The 17543-nt window shown below is 49.6% G+C and overlaps 1 protein-coding gene across 8 annotated transcripts in view; it reads left to right on the forward strand.

The window, feature by feature from the left end:
- The window catches only part of Hdac4 (histone deacetylase 4), a 247844-nt gene that overhangs the window by 473 nt on the left and 229828 nt on the right, over positions 1 to 17543 (forward strand). For 4 of the 8 annotated variants that reach the window (XM_040753013.1, XM_040753012.1, XM_040753015.1 and 1 more), the window contains exon 1: positions 269 to 394. The exons of 1 other annotated variant lie outside the window; for it this stretch is intronic. The gene's annotated coding sequence lies outside the window, so the exon portion shown is untranslated. Of the gene's footprint in view, positions 1 to 94; positions 130 to 268; positions 395 to 17543 lie in introns of those variants that run through there. 3 more of the 8 variants (XM_040753009.1, XM_040753011.1, XM_013122142.3) reach the window with 2 other exon arrangements.

Below are 17543 nucleotides of genomic sequence, written 5' to 3' on the forward strand. Positions count from 1 at the left end.
AGGCGGTTGAAGCCAATGGCTGACGGGCCGCCGGCGGGAGGGGCGGGGCTGGAGCGCCTGACGGGCGTAGGGCGCGGCCTATCCCCGCGCGGCTCTGCGCTCGAGGGGGGAGCAGCATCATGGTTCAACGTGGGTCAATTTTTTGTGAATGAGGAGGGGAGGTTGTGGGGCCGCCGCCGCGGAGCACCATCCCCGCCGCCGCCGCCGCCCGAGCCCGAGCCCGCGCGCCTGCTCGCGCCGCCGCCGTCGCCGCGCCGCCTCACGCCCGGCCCCCTCAACGCGGCTGCTGTCGCCGTCGCCGCCCGAGCCCGCCCGCCCGCCGGCGGCGGCGCAGGCTGAGGAGATGCGGCTCGGAGCGCCCGAGCAGGGCTAGACGCGGCCCGCCGCCGCCGCGGTAAGCCACCGGCCGTCATTGTCCGCGCCGCCCGGTCGCTGGCGGCAGGTGGACGCCCGGCCCCGCCGAGGCCTCGGGGCCCTGCGCCGCGGGCTGGCGGGCGGGAGAGCGGCCTGCGCCGGCGGGCGGGCAGGTGGGCGCGCGGGGGCGGGGGCCGGGGCGTTTATGTAACTTTGTCAGCCTGTGAGTTTGCAGAAAACGCCCCTCGGCGGCGGCAGGCGGCGGGGCGGGGGCCGCGGCTGGGCCCGGACCGCCGCTGGGCTGGCGAGGAGCTGCGCGAGCCCGGGAGGCGACCCGGTGTCCACCCTGAGCGAGGGTTCCGAAGGCACGGCTGAACCCCACATCGCGGGAGTCGGTCGGAAAGGCCGGGTGTGGAACCCGTGTTCTCCTTTAATGCACACCGAAAATTTGTTAATAACTTGCAGCCGCTGATAGCAGTGTTTTGGTTATTGCATGCTGTAAATTGACCTGCTGTGACACGATTTTCAAATAAAGCGTCGCAGAAATTAAACTTAAGTTATTTTAGAACTAATGACTTTCTTAACTAAATCCTAATTGCATTACTGTAGAGACCTACCTAATTGCTTTCTGAGAGCCACTCTGACTGCTCGGGGAGAGAGGAAAGGCCTGTGTAGTCACTTTGCTTCCCTGCTTTTCTCTGCTTGGGCTTTTCTGCCTGTTCCCACAAACCACCTAAGCATTTAAGGCCTGCCTGAGTGTATTAACGGGTAAACAGCCCGGGCCCTGCCTCACTTTAGGGCTAGGGGGATGCTGGCGGCTTGCACCTTGACCTGGTTTCGCTTTTTCCTCCGTGATATGATCGTGGTTGCCGGGAGTTTTAATTGCCTCTGATAATTCCGTGCATTATTTAAGGACCGGCCTGATGAAAGCTGGTGTGGTGGTTTCCGAATCCAGCCAGAAAGGTGGTGGTGGGAGGAGGGTGGTGCTTGGGGAGAGGCAGGGAGGTTGAATTAAGAAAACTCAGCTGCTTGTACACAAATATACACTATAGCAGTTACAAGGCAGCAAAAGTTATTGCAGAATTTTGCAGTCTCTATGGCAACACAATTACTCCATTATAATTGGAAATGCAAAATGCCACCCAGTTAGAAGTTTCATCAGAATGGAGTTCTGGATATCAAAAATATGGGAGATTTAGTTAAAATTTCAACCCCCCCCCCCCCCGGTAGCTTCTGCAGCTCTAGTCTAGGTTCAGTTGTCTATTTTTAAGACCCATCCGCTTTCCCAGATCTGCCACTCCTCGGGATCTGTGGCATCTTTCCCCAGAAGAACTCCCCATTTGTGTGGGAGGGAAGTATTTTCATGCCTTTAAAAACACACACCCGACACACTGTAAGACTTCTATGGTTTTCTGTGTTCTGGCTTTTCTTTTAAAGATCAAATGCCTTCCTAAAGAGCAGTAATCGCCCAGAAGAGGCTGGGTTTGCTAGAAGGCAGAGGTAACACTGCCCCCTTTAGGGGTCTGCTGTCTGCGTGAAGGGGCGATGGGAGCCCCGTGGGGTGGAAAATGACTGTAGACTGCAAGTCTGCAAGGCCTAGGGACCAAGGACAGATGTGACCAAAGCAGCCCTAACTGGAATGTTCTGTGGTTAGCAACATCAGAGAGCTGTGCAACATGAAACGCCCCCAAATGGCACCTTCTCAGAAGCCTAGGGGCTGCTGCTGCAAGAGGTGGGCAGGACAGCATGGCACTCTGTCTTCCTGGGGCTCCTGGCACCCAGCTTGACTTTGCTTTCAGACCTGTGTTAGGAGGATGCCCCTCTTGATGTTTACCAGAAGAGCTGTAGTGCTGGAAGTTTCCACACATCGTGGGGCTGCTGCAGCTTAATTTCGTTATAACTCCTTCCTTTTAACTACTGCATATTTTTGCCCAGTAATCGACTTCCATTTTCCAGCCTCATTGTGAGGTTTCAATGCAGCATGAATGGCTTTGAATTCCAGTCCTTTGATGTTGGGGGTGGCACCAAAGGAAAGGCGACTTTGTGCCGTCCTAATTGCCAGAGCAGAAGAAAATTTCATCACTCCTGTCGAGCTCGTCCATGCCATTTTCTATTGAAAACGGCTGCTTTTTCAGAACTCTGAAGCTGCCATAAGTAATACATTAATACCTGATGTAGGGAGCCAGGACGATGCAGAAATGAGAGACACCTGCTGCTTGCTTCTGCTGCTGGATCGGGTGGGGGCTCAGTTCCACGACCAGGGTTTTGGATGTCCCTGAGGCTCTGGGGTGACTATTCAGGCTTTAGAGGGTGAAGCCAGAGTTGAGCCCTGTCCCATTGGTTGTAACCCATTTCTATTCTGGTGTAGGGGCCCCAGAGAGGTTTTTGTAGGGACTTTGTTCTAGTTGCCAGTGACCAGCCAGTGCCCTGCTGCAACTCTGGGCATTAAGTGTGACCCTGACCTTCGAGGTTCAAGGCAGATGACCGAGGGGCTGAATCAGAAGTGCTGCTGCATTTGAGCAGACGCTAGTCCATTCCTACACAACTCACTGAGCTGAGATGGGGTGTGCTCCTGTCAGGTTGGTTGCTTGTTTGTACTTGGGCTCATGTGAGTGAGCAGGATGGGCTTTGTTTAGGGTGGAATGTGGGTTGGCATCTGCAGCTGCTCTAGGCTTTGCTGCTTCCATTGCCTCCCTGACATGCCTCCGCACTTCCTGGAAGGCCAGACCAGGGTCCACACAAATGGCCTCCCCTGGGACCCTCCACGTAACTGAACTAGGTTAAAATCCTGTAAGTTCCTGAGCAGATCAGACTGTCCTCTCTGGATCAGGGAGATCACACAAATCAGTAGCTGGTGTTTAATGAGCATCCAGTCAGGGTCATGGGCCATTCTTCGAGAACTTTCCATCTAGGTTTCCTTTATTGCTCCCATAGCAACAAGAGATGGATGGTGCTACATACCCTTTGATGGAAGGGATGTGTGAGAAGAATGATAGCTTTGAGTCCCCAAACCTGAGTTCTCTTTGCCTCTGCTTCTGGGCCAGAATGAGCCTGGTGTGGAAGGTCAGTGCTGTTTGGACAAGCACAGCTACCTTGAGATGATAATTTGGATACCTCTCCAGTGTAGGGCCTGTCCTTGGAGCTGTCACAGCTCTCTGGGTTTCATCTGGGTCAGGGAAGTAACTCTGATGTCCTCATGCTGTCTTACATTGTGTCTTCTGTGTATGGTTTTGGGCCAAGTGTAGCATTAAAAGGCCCCGAATTCCATCCATAGCATCACAGAAAACAGAACAGTTCAGGTTAGCCAGTGGTTGCTACATCCTGTTCCTTGCTTGGGTCAGACAGATTCCAGGCTGTCTGAGAGCAGGTGGTAGTGGCAGAAAACGGCCTGTGGTCTGTGTTCATTTTTAAACAGAGCTGCTTAGTAGTCACTGGTAATCTGTCAGTGACATGGGAAATTTTTATTGGAAGCATGTATGTGGGGACCACAAACTTATGCGTTTTTATCCTAAACAGAGCCTTAAAAGAAAATAGGGACAGATTTAACAGTAAGAAAAAAAGTCTCTGGCGAAAGACTCCATAACCAAGATTCAGAGACAAGAGAAAGAATGTGTAACCTATTTGGACTTCATGAGATTAATGGCCAGTATATAAAGAGCTTTTGCAAACTACTAATAAAAGGATGGTCTTCCCTGTTACAAGATTAGGAAGGAATGCAAGTAGACATATCACAGCTAAGAAGGAAAGACTGAGCCTAGCTAATAACCCAGAGTACCGCAGAGTCCATCTGTGCCCTTTGTATTGGTGAGTTTGATAACAGCACCCAGGGCTGTGATAAGGATTCCTGTACCATATGACTTCCTAGAGTATAACAAGTTATATGTAGCAATTCCTTAGATTGGGGCCTAGGCGCATGAAAGCAGAATGTAAGCATTAGGTATTATACATATTTGTTCTGTAGCTAGAACAATATATACTGTCATGTAAAATGTTTACTTGTTCTACAGGAAAGTATCAAAATGTAAGTGACCATTCATTGAAATTACAGTTCTATCTTAGAATTTATTCTGATGAGTGACTGTAATAAGCACATTGTCACCCAGATACATGCAGGACATGGACTCTGCCATTTACAAAAGTACACTTGTTGCTGTTGGGGAGTTCCCCTGTGCATGGCAGGCAGGCAGGCAGGCATTTGTCCCAGAGCAGTCTGCAGACTGGCCTTCTGGTTTTAAAGGAGTCTCCAAGGTAATAGTGATGGCCATTGGGATATCAGGAAAATGGCACATAATAGACTTCCATTGTGTTTATACATGTTGGTGTTGGTTATAGATTTTGCAGTATAAAACATTAAAATGATACAGTAAACATATTAAAACAATTAGTATTGCTACCTCCCTCCCCCTCCCCCTCCCTTCCTTCCCTCCCTCCCTCCCTCCCTCCCTCCCTCCCTCCCTCCCTCCCTCCCTCCCTCCCTCCCTCCCTCCCTCCCTCCCTCCTTCCTTCCTTCCTTCCTTCCTTCCTTCCTTCCTTTTTGAAGGAGAATAACCAGGTCCTTGGGAAGCTGATACACTAGCATTAGAAGAATCTGAGCTTGGTAATCTGAGTCACTCCTAAGCTCTCCAAGGTGGGACTGGCCTCCTAGATATGCTCTGCTCGGGCACAGTCCATGCTGCACAGGCTGTTTCTAATGGACCTCTGTGGAAGCAGGTCTCTACCCCACTGTTCATGCAGAAACCCCTGTCAAGGCTTCTCTGGAGGACCCAGAAAGTCTGTGGGTCCTACCCTCTGGCTCCCTGGCCTTCACTCACGATGCTTGCCTCGTTGCTGAGCTTTCACTATTCCTGCTTTGCTTCCTCCCTTCCTCTTGGTCCTCTTTGGTCAGGGCCTTTGCACGTACAGCTCCTGTTGCCTCTGCTTTCTTCAGTTCATGTCTTGCTTCAGTCCTCTGTTCAACTTAGTTTACAGGCCTTCTTACTCCTTCCTCACATTCTCCAGTTGTGCAACTTCAATAGCTCATTGTGACATTAGTTGTTTAATGTCATCTCTTGCTGGCCGAACACTTCAAGGAGTCAGAAGGCCAAGAGTGCCTCATGCCTGCTCTGTGCCTGGTACATGGCAGCTCAGGTACCTGATGGATGGGTGGGCGGTGCAGTGCAGGCCTAAGGCAGAGCTGGCTGAGGACATTGCCCCGGTGCTGTCTGCTTGTGTTCTGGAATTGCCTGTTCTCTAGCCACCCCCTACCCCACCCCCTTCAAGCATCTGGGAACTTCTTGCTCCTGATTTTGGAGATTACACGCTGTTAAGTAGATCCATAAATACAAGTGAAGTGGGTTCTGTGATGTAGCAAGGAGTGAGAGGCAGAAAGGACTTACACACAGCTGCCAAGTAGCAAATGGGCCATTGTGCCTGGCCAGGGCAAATGCGCCCAGCCTGTCCCCTGGGTGGGTGGAGGGGGCTGGCTGTGGTATTCAAGGTGGCAGGATGCTGCTCCTGTTAAAGACATTTTCCCTGTTTGTTTTAATTTGGAATTAATAACATTACTTAGTCATTTCTTATTTAACCTCATAATTTTAACATGATCCCTTAATATGGTTGCATACATAAACATTTTCCAGTCTGCTCTGTTTAAAACTGCATGTTGAGCTTTGTTAGTTTACTGTTGTCTATGAAGTATTCCGTCTGTGTGAGTCAAGAGCTTTTGTTGGATTGATGTTTAAGCTTGAGACAATAAATCATCTATGGCTTGAAAGCCTGAAGCAGTATTCCAAGTAGGAGTGCTGTCCCAGTGGTGAGGGAATGGCGACTCCCTCATTGGTTTTACGGGTTGCTTTTTGCTAGAGTAGTTCTTTTTGAAGCAGAGTTTTTTATGCTTCTACCCCTGGTCTCTGGTGCTGAAGAAGGTCCTGAATATTTCTAATGGATCTATTAAGTTGTTTTCTAAGTATTCATCCTGCTCACAACCCAGGCTATAGTTTCAGACTAGGCTTGGGAGCTGGGACACCTGCTTTGTGGCTGGCACAGAGGTCTGGAGGATCCCAAACCTCCTTCCTACCACTGGCCACCAGACAAAACACAGATGCAGATAGGGACCTAGGAAGAGCAATGGACACACAACAGGTGCTTAAGGTTACTATCTCAAGAACCAGGCTTGTGTGGAGTGTGAAGAGGGCTCCTTATGACTGGGTGGTAAGAGGCCCCAGCAAGCTGGGCGAAGGGCATTTGTCTGAGAGTAGTGGGTGTGGTCTTTTTGGTTCAGGAACTTAGTGGTGGGACTGCATCAGGGTGGGAAGGCCCTCATGGTGGGATGGTGGCCCAGCTCCAAGGACTGCATAGCTGGAGTGTGTGAGCAGAGAAGAGCTGGGTATTCTTGTACTGGCTGCAGGGGCCTTGTCCTGGAGAAAGACAGTTGTGCCTTGCAGTGTAGTCTTCTTGATTCTGTTTCTTATGCCTATGCCCGGCTCTGTTGCTGATGGCATGACTGGGCTCTCCCCAGAGTAGGTGGTAGGGCTAGGGTTTGAGCACCATCATGGAGAGCCCCTTATGTCAAGCGTGGGCCATCCCACTCTGAGGATAGAGCTGCTGGCTTAGGGGACCGGGCTTGGTCTCTCTTTCTAGAGATCCTGCTGAGAGTTTCCTCTGTGGCCCATTGAGGACCTCTTAGAGAAGAAGCTTACTCAGGTCAGATGTTTGCTGGGAGCCAGTGGAGGAAAACCTCACCTTGACATCAGTGTCTGCAGCAAAGCCCAGTACTATAAGCCATTGCTTGTTGGCTCGTGTTATTGTAGTAGTGTAGCAGCTAGCAGGTTAACAGAGTCAGGCAGGAGACATAGTCCCTGCTCTTCTGTACTGCCTGGGGGCGGGGGCATCCTTTAAAGCTTGCTCACCTCTGAACTGGTTTTAGAGCCCTGTGATCCACTAGCTGAGGTCTGGGCTGTGGTCTCCTGGGCAGGGGGTACAGGTTGGCCAGTTAGGTCAAAGGTGCCCTTGGACTTTAAAGACCTTAGGAAGTAGTTGGTAAATGCCACAGTGTGTGAGGCCCTTTGTATGGTGTTTCTGTGAAGTTTGTACTAGGTAGGACTGGCATTGGTGATCTCTCCCCTTTCTGTGGGACACTTCTGTGCAGCTCCTGTGTTATTCTTCCCTTGCCTCTCTGAGCTGGAGGGACACATCCAGGGGCTGCTGAGTTTCTCAACTTTGCTCGTGAGTTCCCTTCCATTGCAGGTTGTTGTCTTTCATTTTATTGCCCTCTACATTTTGCAGCAGCCCCAGTGTCCCTTGCAGTTGTCAGCTGAACTGGCAGCTGACCTGAAAGATCTGTGCTTTGGTACCCATTGAAGTCCCCAGGCAGCAGGGCTGGCTCTTCTCTTCGGCAGCTGGCACGGAGCAAGCCACAGTGCTGGGCCTTGTGGAAGAGCATGTTGGGATTTACAGCTAGTCAATAGTCCTTCCTAAAGAAGAACATTTCCTCCATCAGGATAGACTGTGATCATCATTTGGGTGCACTTTGGTGACAGATTTTCATAATGTAATGGAAATTCAGCTACAAGAGCTAAGAGGCCAGCAGTGGGGCTTTACTTGTCTGAGGTGCCTTGTCTTCTGGCTCCTTGGGTAGGCTTCTTAAAGGTGTGGGGTTGTACGTGTGACTCTGCTCATCGTGGCTCCTTGGGTGGGCTTCTTCAAGATGTGGGTATGTATGCAAGGCTCTGCCCATTGTGTTACTATTTGCATGTAGTATATGATAGTGGTTCTGAGCCTGCCTTTCCACAGCTCTGGGTTGTTAGAGACAGAGCATGAGTGTTGAGTCAAACCTGAGTTAACCCCCCAGCTTCACCTTTATGACTTCCTTGTCTGACTGGCATTGCATGGCCTCTGTGCATCTCATGCCATCTGTAGGATGGAGGGAGAGGAGACCCATTGGAGGTTCTAGACAAGTGGACTCTCTAAGGCCTGGCCTTCATCTCCCTGCTCACTATTTGCTTGCAGGCCTCTGGTAGGAATAGTGGGAAGGGTGGAGCATATCATCTGCAGGGGTGTTATTGGTGACACCAATTTTTTGATTCAACTGCAGGACTTTTCTGAGGCCTGCACCAGCTTAGGATATCTCTGCATCTCCCAGAATTGTGGTTGGGAGGCCTCCCTGCAGGACGTTAGTGTCATTTGGGAGCAAGAATTTATCCATCTTTTGTCTTTGCAGGGGTTGTTATATAGCTTGTGGTTATCAAGCACCTGAGGGCGCAGGATAGTTGCTTTTGGAATGCTATGAGCCCTCAGGCACTACTCTGTATGTTACAGTCCCTACCTGCAGACAAGGCCTGACCTATGTTTGTAGCTGTCTTGCTTGTGAGTCTGCACAGCTCTTTGGCATGATGTGTATCTGGGACAGTGGTGCTGCCCTGTTTCCTGGAGGGGCTGTGGAAGTGGCCTGATGACCTTTTTATGATAGGTCTCTATTGTCAGCACCCTACCTGGTGTTGTAGAAAAGAGCTGTTTTGTGGTCCTGTGCCACAAACACAGTTGTTACGGGTTTCCCTGCATCTGGGTGATTTCCACCCTCCTCTTCACTGTTCCCCCTTGATATGCTCAGGAATCACTGTCATCCTAGGCAAGCTAACGGTGACTGGAGGGACGCTTTATGACAGGATGCTCAGGATATGGGTGCTGTAGGCATGTAACACCGTCTGCTAGCACAGCAAGGGACAGAGACCCTGAGGAGGGCAAGAAGGACTGAGGGAAAAGTGCAGGCCATGTGCACTCTCCATGGGATTGCTTTGGGCAGCAGCATACACTCTGGAATGAAGCCCTTGAGTAGTGGAGGCGTATAGAGTAGGGGACCAGATGATGTCCTTCTGAGATGACTGCAAAGGCAGCTTGTGATGTCTCTGAGTGTCAAGTAGATCTTTCTGGTGTTAGCTTTATCAGATAGGTCTCTCCATGCAGTACATCACTCACTCTGGGAAACTGACTGGCTCCCTTTCCAAAGTACAGATGGAGGAAGTGTTCCAGCAGGGCGGGAGCTGGCTCCTCTGCAATGTTAGGGATTCTCCCCCACCCCCCTTGCGCCTGGTCTTAGAAGAGCCAACTTCGTGGGTGACAGGGCCTTGCTAAGTCTCCCAGACTCCTTTACTGCATGCTCTTCAGGAAGGGTTGTCTTTGCCTCAACAGCAACTTGAGTTCATGCTGCTTGGTCTGCCTTTGGTCTTATAACATCTCTGAGTCAGGCACTGCCATGAGAATCACAGTCTGCACAGCATGGCTCAGCCTACATGCTGGTGCTGGGCTGGCCTCTTCCGGAAACTGGCTAGGACACCAGCCACCTCTTGTGGAAATGGCTGCTGTCTAGAGGGAGGGAGAGAAAAGGGATGCTGAGGAGAGCAGCAGTTGCTAGGTTGCTGCCATCATTATGAAGCACTTGGATCTTCCTCGGGAGTTCAGGAGCAGTCCTTGAGTGAGCTGGACTTCTAGCACAGGCCGTGCTGAACACTTTGCAGACCTGAATCCCATGTGATCCTCGCTGAGGGAAGAATGCTTTGCTCAGGAAGTGGAGTGTGTTTGATGAGGTCAGCCAGAGGGCTTGGGTGGGATTCTCTAGTGGTGTGTTAGCATGACTGCCATAGCATCTTGAAGAGACAGGGTCCTGCTTTATTTTACCCCCACTGGCTAACTGGAGAATATAGATGACCCCAGAGAGGGACTCAGCACCTCTATGGGTCTAGTGTGCCACCAGGTGGAAAGAGATTATGTTGTGGAGTCTGGTTGTAGTCCAGTGAGGTCAGTGTTCATGGCTGGGGTTCTAAGTAAACAGGAGGGTGGAGGGCAGATGAGGGGTAGCTGGGCTACACAGAAGTCCATAGGATAGGGCTTCCAGACCCACTAGCCAACTTCCCTCTGTTTCTGGCTCTGTTCCTTATGGCTGTTAGTTGCCTGAGGATGCTTCAGCCACAGGTAGGAGTGGGGCAAGCTCCAAGTTTCTCCTGAGAAGACATAGTACAAATACAGCTCAGGCCCAGGCAGTGATCCTTACCATACCCCTTCCTGTGCACTAGGGAGTTTTTGGAAGGAATATACTTTGGAATCAGACGGAGGGGCTTCAGAGCCTAGGCTTTGTGGGCCTCTAGTCTGTGACAGGTCACAGAGTCAACTGTTCAGTCTTCTGATCTCAGTCTGTTCATTTACAGCTTGGCTAAGAGACTTCTTTTTTTTTTTTCCTTCCCGAGACAGGGTTTCTCTATTGTTTTGGAGGCTGTCCTGGAACTCGCTCTGTAGACCAGCCTGGCCTCAAACTCACAGAGATCCACCTGCCTCTGCCTCCCGAGTGCTGGGATTAAAGGCGTGCACCACCAATGCCCAACTGGATAAGAAAATTTCTGTCTGAAAATTTTTGTTATCAGGCAGAATGCGGAGCCCAGTCTCCAACCTTGCTCCAGCATGAGAGGAATTAGCTTCACTACCTTCTGAGGTCCACATGCGTGGGGTCACCTGGTCTTGCTATGCTTTAGTGTCTAGCTTGGGCCAGACCCAGTGCTATCATGATATATGGTCCCTTATGTCCCATAGCTTGGATGCTCTTGCTTCTAGCCTACCACTGAAGAAACTGAAGTTCCTAATATGGCAGGTTCCATGGTGATGGCCATGGGTTCAAGTTGGCAGCTGCTCTGAGCCTGTACCTTTTTTGTCTTCATATTAGTTGGGGTACATAGTGGAGTAATGCCTCAGTTGGAAGGGGAGGGCTCACTCAGGAGTCTAACTTTGGGTGGCTAAAATGCATGGTGAGGGGCTTAGACTTTGAGAACAGGCCAGGTGTACATCTGGTGTGGTTGTGTATGAGCTATTTATTCTCTTGGCATTTGCCTTGTTTCTCTTGTTTTCTTGTCTGCACAACCAGAGTGGTGGGACCTTGCCCTGGTTGAGTCGTGTGAGGATCAAGTGTCACATTGCTGGCAGCAGGCATAGGCTAGCCACAGATGTATGTGTGTGGAGGGAGGCAGCAGCTGTTTTAGCCTTGGTATGTTATGCCTAGTGTAGAGAGTACTCTGACCAGAGAGATGTCTGCACACCCTTCACAGGTTTCCTTATGTAGAAGGCAAGGTAGAACATTCTCTTTGTGGTCGTGTTGGTGGCTCATGTTCCTGGGCAAAGCACACTGAGGACCATGGGTGACAAGACTCAGACAGGAAGTGGCCTTGTGGAACAGGCTGGGGAATGTTCTGGCCATTGGTTGATATTGTGGGCTTGGCAATTGCTCTGGCAGGTGACCTTGTTTGCCATTTTTAGCCACCCTCTCCCTTCTCTTTCTTCAACTTCAGTTCTGGAAATGCAGCCCCTGCCCCCATGCATGTACATAGAGATGTGCACACAGCTCTCATCATTTGCATGAGTGTGACACGCACGTGCGCATGCACACACACACACAGAGGCATACACACACACACAGAGGCATACACACACACACACACACACACACACACACACACACACACACACAGAGGCATATACACACATACATGCCTGGACACCGGAGCCCACATCCAGCATGAATTCAAATTTCTCTCTTAGATTCCTGGTGAGAAGAGGGTTAGGGTGCTCATTCTCCTCACCATTACTCACTGAGGAACTGGGGGTTTGAGGGCTCTGCTTGTGATGGTGGTTAGGGTTAGGATGATGAGATCTTTGCTTAGCTAAGGAGTTCTTCCTCTGTGTGGAGATGCTGGGCCTTAATCTTTACAGCCAAGAATACTGTACTGAGCAGTCCTCTCCAGGACAGAAGTCAAATGCCATCTCATCAAATGACCTTGAGTGGGCCAGGCATTGGGAAGATAAGGTTTCCTGAGGGTTCTGAGCCTTGGATTTTTAGATTTCAGAGATAGTCCAGGAGTTGCACTTAAATTTAGTGCCGACCTCTTTTCCTTAGAGTATCCCCCTTAGTGTTTCAGGTATAACTGTGACCTCAGTCTTTGCCAGGATAACCCTGGAGGTCGGAGGATGCTTCTGCCTGGAGAACTATACCCTCCATCTTTTTGGGACTCCATATGGTTCATTTTGTTCTTGGAATCATCCAGGGCCCCAGACTTTATGTCCCTACTTGGCTTGCCAATTCTGATGTTCATGGAAATTTACCTAAACTTTGTACTCTACCTGGGAAGTTAGCCTCAGAGCTGTGTTACATGGGTCGTCCTGTGGTATTTCTGCCTCTGGTGCCATCTCTTCCATGATGGCCCCTCTTAACTTCCTGTTTCAGTGCTGACCCTCTCCTGGTTGTGACATTGACTTGTCATGTGGCTGCCCCAGGGATGCCTTCCTGGCTTGGACCTAATCCTCCCTTAGACTCTTGCCTCCAGTTTTTCTCCTTGTTGCCCTGAACTGTCATCTTTCCCCATTGCACCCGGTCATGCCATTCTAATCTCTAATTTCTGCCTCATCCTCAGGGTTTTCCTAGCTTCATTCAGCTCCATTATGCAGGTTCCTTCCTGTATCCTCAGTGGACATATTACCTGCCTTGCTTGGACATATTGCCTGGGCTCTTCTGCTCAAGGCATTTATGAATTCTTGCCTTGGGCTGGTTTGGGTTGTTAGGACAGAGCTGCAGGTGATTGTCTTGTTGCCTCTGATGGCCAGACAACCCACTCTTGACCCCAGTGACAGTGTCACAGCCTTCTGTGACATTGACTGTTGTCCTTCCCTGCCTCCTGCCCTCTTGATGAGTTATGAGGTGTGGTGGATAAGGCCACCATTAGGGGCTCCAAGACCTGACATGCTACCTCTTTCTACTCTGGAACTGAAGTAAGTGTGCTGCTCCTACACAGCTAAGCCTTATGCCTGGAGTTACAGCTGTTCACAGGCTAAGGCTGGGAATAGGTTGCTTCTGGGCACTTTTTCTGTATTCATTTTGTTTCCTTTTGTTTTTTTCAAGACAGGGTTTCTCTGTGTAACCCTAACTGTTCTGGAACTTGCTCTGTAGACCAGGCTGGCCGCAAACTTAAGAGATTCACCTGCCCCTGTTTCCCAAGTGCTAGGATTAAAGGTGTGTGCCACCACTGCCCAGCTTACCTTCTCCATATTGAGGTTAGCTAGGGCAGAGCTCTCCTGCCGTTAAGCTGGCAGAAGGTGGCCAGAATTCCCCTTACCTTTGGACCTTGAGGGTCCAAAACAGGTGCTTCCTCCTCTTGAGAGTAGGCATGAGGGAGGCAGCGAAGTTCAGCTGAGGCAGTGCCTGGTAAGTGCTGAGAGAGGCCTTTCTCCCACTGTGGGGTGGCGGTGTCTGAGTCTGGTCTCCCAAGAGAATCAGGAGAGGCACAGGGCGCACTCCATGGACGTCAGAGTCCTCACTCCTTGTGTACACACGTGTGTGTGCCATGTAGTATTTGTTTCTCCCGCGTCTGGGCTTACTAGTGACCCTGTGCTGGCCCCACCCACAGCAGTGTGAGAACCTGGGGGACATACAAGGAGACACTTCTCTTCAAAGCCTGTCAGTGTGTCCTTGACCCATGTATTCATGGATATGGAAGTTTATCTTAAATTGTTAAAACATCACCCTTGGCCAGGTGTGGTGGCACAGGCCTTTAATCCCAGCACTCGGGAGGCAGAGGCAGGCAGATCTCTGTGAGTTCGAAGCCAGCCTGGTCTACCAAGCGAGTTCCAGGACAACTAGGGCTATACAGAGAAACCCTGTCTTAAAAAAATTTAGAAATTACCCCTGTCCATATTTAATACAATGAACATTTTAGACTAAAAGCACAGGGGCCCGGGGAGTATGCCTGGTCACAGCCAGTATGTGGGGAAGCAGCCAGACCCATCTTTGCAGTCAGCACTTGCAGGAAGGGCAGTTCTTTTTATTGAAGGTTTCCCCAATAGGGGAATAAAAACCTTGCAAATGCTCCTTTGCTCATAGCTGAAGGGGTTGTGGATCTCTGGAGTCCACCAGGCACCCTAGGCATCTCAGATTAAAAATACCTGATCAGACATGTGATAGGCCCTTAGAACCTTCATGTCTCAGTGCTAGCTTGGCATGCAGCCAGCTAAGCAGCTATGGTCAGAGGTGCCCCCGGGGCATTTCTTTCTCCCTGTCCAGGGTGCTGTTGGAGGCGATAGTACGCTGCACCCTGCTACTCAGCACTGCAGAGGCAAGCTGGCCAGCTCAGATGCCAGTGTCTGGCTCCCTGAGCATCTGCTCAGATGCTTCTGTCTCTCAGCCTCTCTTCCTTGGTTCCTGCTCCTGTCCTTGTTGGCCACCATCCGTGCTGCTTACCCAGGGATTAGATTTTTCTGCACAGCCTGCAGAATTGTACGGACTTACCAGCATCCTCTTGGCTTTCTTATTTCCATTCTGTACCTGTTTCTTTTCCTCTCTCATTGTATGGGTCAGCCTCTTAGCCCAGCCATCTGAAAGGGGTGCTGTGAGTTGGACGAACTGGGACTGTCTTTCATCAGAACAGGGAAGACTCAGTTTGACTGCCCTGTCTGTCAGTATTGGGTTTGGAGATGAACTTGTCTTGGTTGCTCTACCCATGGACAATTGTCCTTGCTATGGGTTTCTTTGAGATTCTTGGAGGGTTCGGGTACAAGGTACCAATTGTGCCCAGGTGATTCCATGTGGTTAAGAGAGGACTCCACCTACCTGGAGTTGGATCTGTTTTCTAGGTCTGACTCAATCTCTGCACAGATTCCAGATTCGCAGTTTGCTGATACCTTGTTCATTCTCTAGATTGAAGTTTGTGTCTGACAAAGGTCTGTTGAAAGCTGCACCCCTTCTGGGAAGAGCAGGGCCAGGCCCCATTGGTAAGGGGGAGAGCTGGACCTACCGTGATGTGGAGATTTCCCTGAGCACATGGGATGGGGTAGCCAGGAACAAGGTGTTTTCTGGGTGCTGTGGAGACCAGAGCAAGATTAGTGTGCATTAGATAGGTGCCTTTAGCATGGCTGTGCTATGCTCAGAGGTACCTTAGGTATAAAGTAGAAGCTGTTCCTTGGGTTGGGCTGTGTCCTGGGAAGTTCTGGCTCACCTGGACCTGTTGTGGGGGCCTCTGGAGGAGTGGACACCTACATAGAGGGGAGGGCACTACAACTCTTGAGGTTTACCCTCAGTTTCTGTGAGGTGACTCATCCATGTTACTATTGAGTAGTCTTCCGTTCACATGATCAGAAAGGTATATAATGAGAATTTTGTTTCTTGATTGCCTAAGTATTTTTATTATTTTCTAATATCATTAATATTAAGGGAACTAAATTGAAAGAATAGATCAGCAATACAAATAAGCAGTTACTGTAATTGGGAAAATACTAATGATTTAATTTGCATATGTGGCAGAAGCATTTTTTATGACTGCCTTGATAATAAAAGACAGGCTGAGTAGCACAAATGCAAGCAAATGAAGAAATCCATTAATTCTCCTATTCATTTAAAAAATGGTATTTCCAGCTTTTACAGTGACAGTTTAATAATTAGGGTGCCTAATTTTAATCTGTTCCGTGGGTGCACACCCTGCTTAGCTTGGGTAGCCAGCTGCCAGTGGTGGGATTCTGTGCTCGGCTGAGAAGAGCTCAGGAGGCTGGGGCCCTGATGCTGAAGGCACAGTGATACCCTTGGCTGTGTGATTGCCACTGCTATGGAACATGTGTGTCAGTCTTGTTGGAGATTTTGTGATGACCTGAGTAACTCAGGGTTGAGACTGTTGGAGGGGTCTTATCCTAGGTGTTTTTGCCCCTTCCTTCCCCAGGAACCATGTGACAGTGAAGGAGATGGTCTGGGTCAAACCAGCTGTGCTTGTGGTAGTGGGTTGAGGCCAGGCTTCTGAGCATCCTGCAGTGCCTATAGGATGCCCCTCCCCCACTTAACTGTCCCCAAGTCCTGCTGGTACTGGTTCAGAAACCCTGACATGAACAGTTCTTGCACATGGAAAGCAAAGGACACTGCAGTAGAGGAGGGTGAATCTGCTGCACAGTCAGAAAGACTAAATCGCTTGGGGGCAAGTTCCACGCATCATTTCTAGTTTGGGGGTGAGGAAATGAAGTCATCTCATTTACACATTTGCATTTGAATGAAGCATACCTTTATCCTTTCCTTTTCCGATCTGTTCATTTCTCTGTTTCTAAGCTTTGGAAGATGGGTCTAGATTCCTCAGAACTTAGTGACTTAGCAGAGCAGTCAGATGCAGTTAGAGATGACAAAGAGGAGTATTTGTGTGGTAGTAACTACACAGAATGAGAGGAGACTGCTTAACTGTAGTGCACTTTTAGAATATGCTAAACAATGCGCTGAGAGTCCCTGGTCTTGCCCTGTAGCTCCAGGGCTACAGTTTCCATTGCAGTGGTTGAAGAAAGGCAGTCAGTAGGTGGCATGCCACACTGGGTCCAAAATTGTTTCCTTCACTGTGACATGATATGCGTCTCCCGTGTCTAGGTAACAGTTCACCTTCTGTAAATACCTGTACATGTTCTGATGTTGCGTGTTGACTACTGTTTATCACCAGTTGTCTTATCAGCAGCTGGAATGTGAACATGGCTTTCATTGTCTGCATCCTGCGGATTCTAATGAAGGTGCTGTGCTGGTCACTGTGCACCGGGAAGTTTATAAGAGTGCCTTTCCGTGTTCTCTGAAGTGGGCTATGAAGGCTGAGTAGCAGAAGGCAGGCAGCATGGCTCTAAAGGGAGGGACGTAGAGGGAGTGAACCTATATCACCAAGTAACTTGACAGCTTATTGGATTTGTGTGTAGCCTTTCAAATGAAAAGGTGTGAAACTTGGCTCTAACCATTTCTAGGTGTACTGTTCAGTAGCATCAATTCACAGTCACAGCCAACTGCAGAATACTCTGTTCAGACTATACATGCTGTAGTAGGCTTGAAAGGTGGGTGCCTTTTATAAAATGCGGTTTTTTTTTGTTGGTCCCATGGTAAGCACAAATACTTGTTTACTACAAAACAGACAAACATAAGATGGGATGAGACTAATATTTGTAAGTGGTGTGTGTGCTATATAAGCGGTATGGCATATACATACTCTAAGAGATAGTCATGCAGCAGAAATATGTGATATGTAACAATAGTTTATATTTAGTCGTTATAATACATAACATATTGTATAATTGCAAAGTACATTCAGTGTCTGCATGCGTGTCTGCATGAGTCTGTACTTGTGTAATTGACTAGAGGCCTTTGGGGAACAAGACCCACGAGTCACTGTAGAACATGTGTA

This window comes from Mesocricetus auratus, unplaced genomic scaffold (genome assembly GCF_017639785.1).
Source record: "Mesocricetus auratus isolate SY011 unplaced genomic scaffold, BCM_Maur_2.0 Super-Scaffold_100010, whole genome shotgun sequence".
NCBI lineage: Eukaryota > Metazoa > Chordata > Mammalia > Rodentia > Cricetidae > Mesocricetus > Mesocricetus auratus.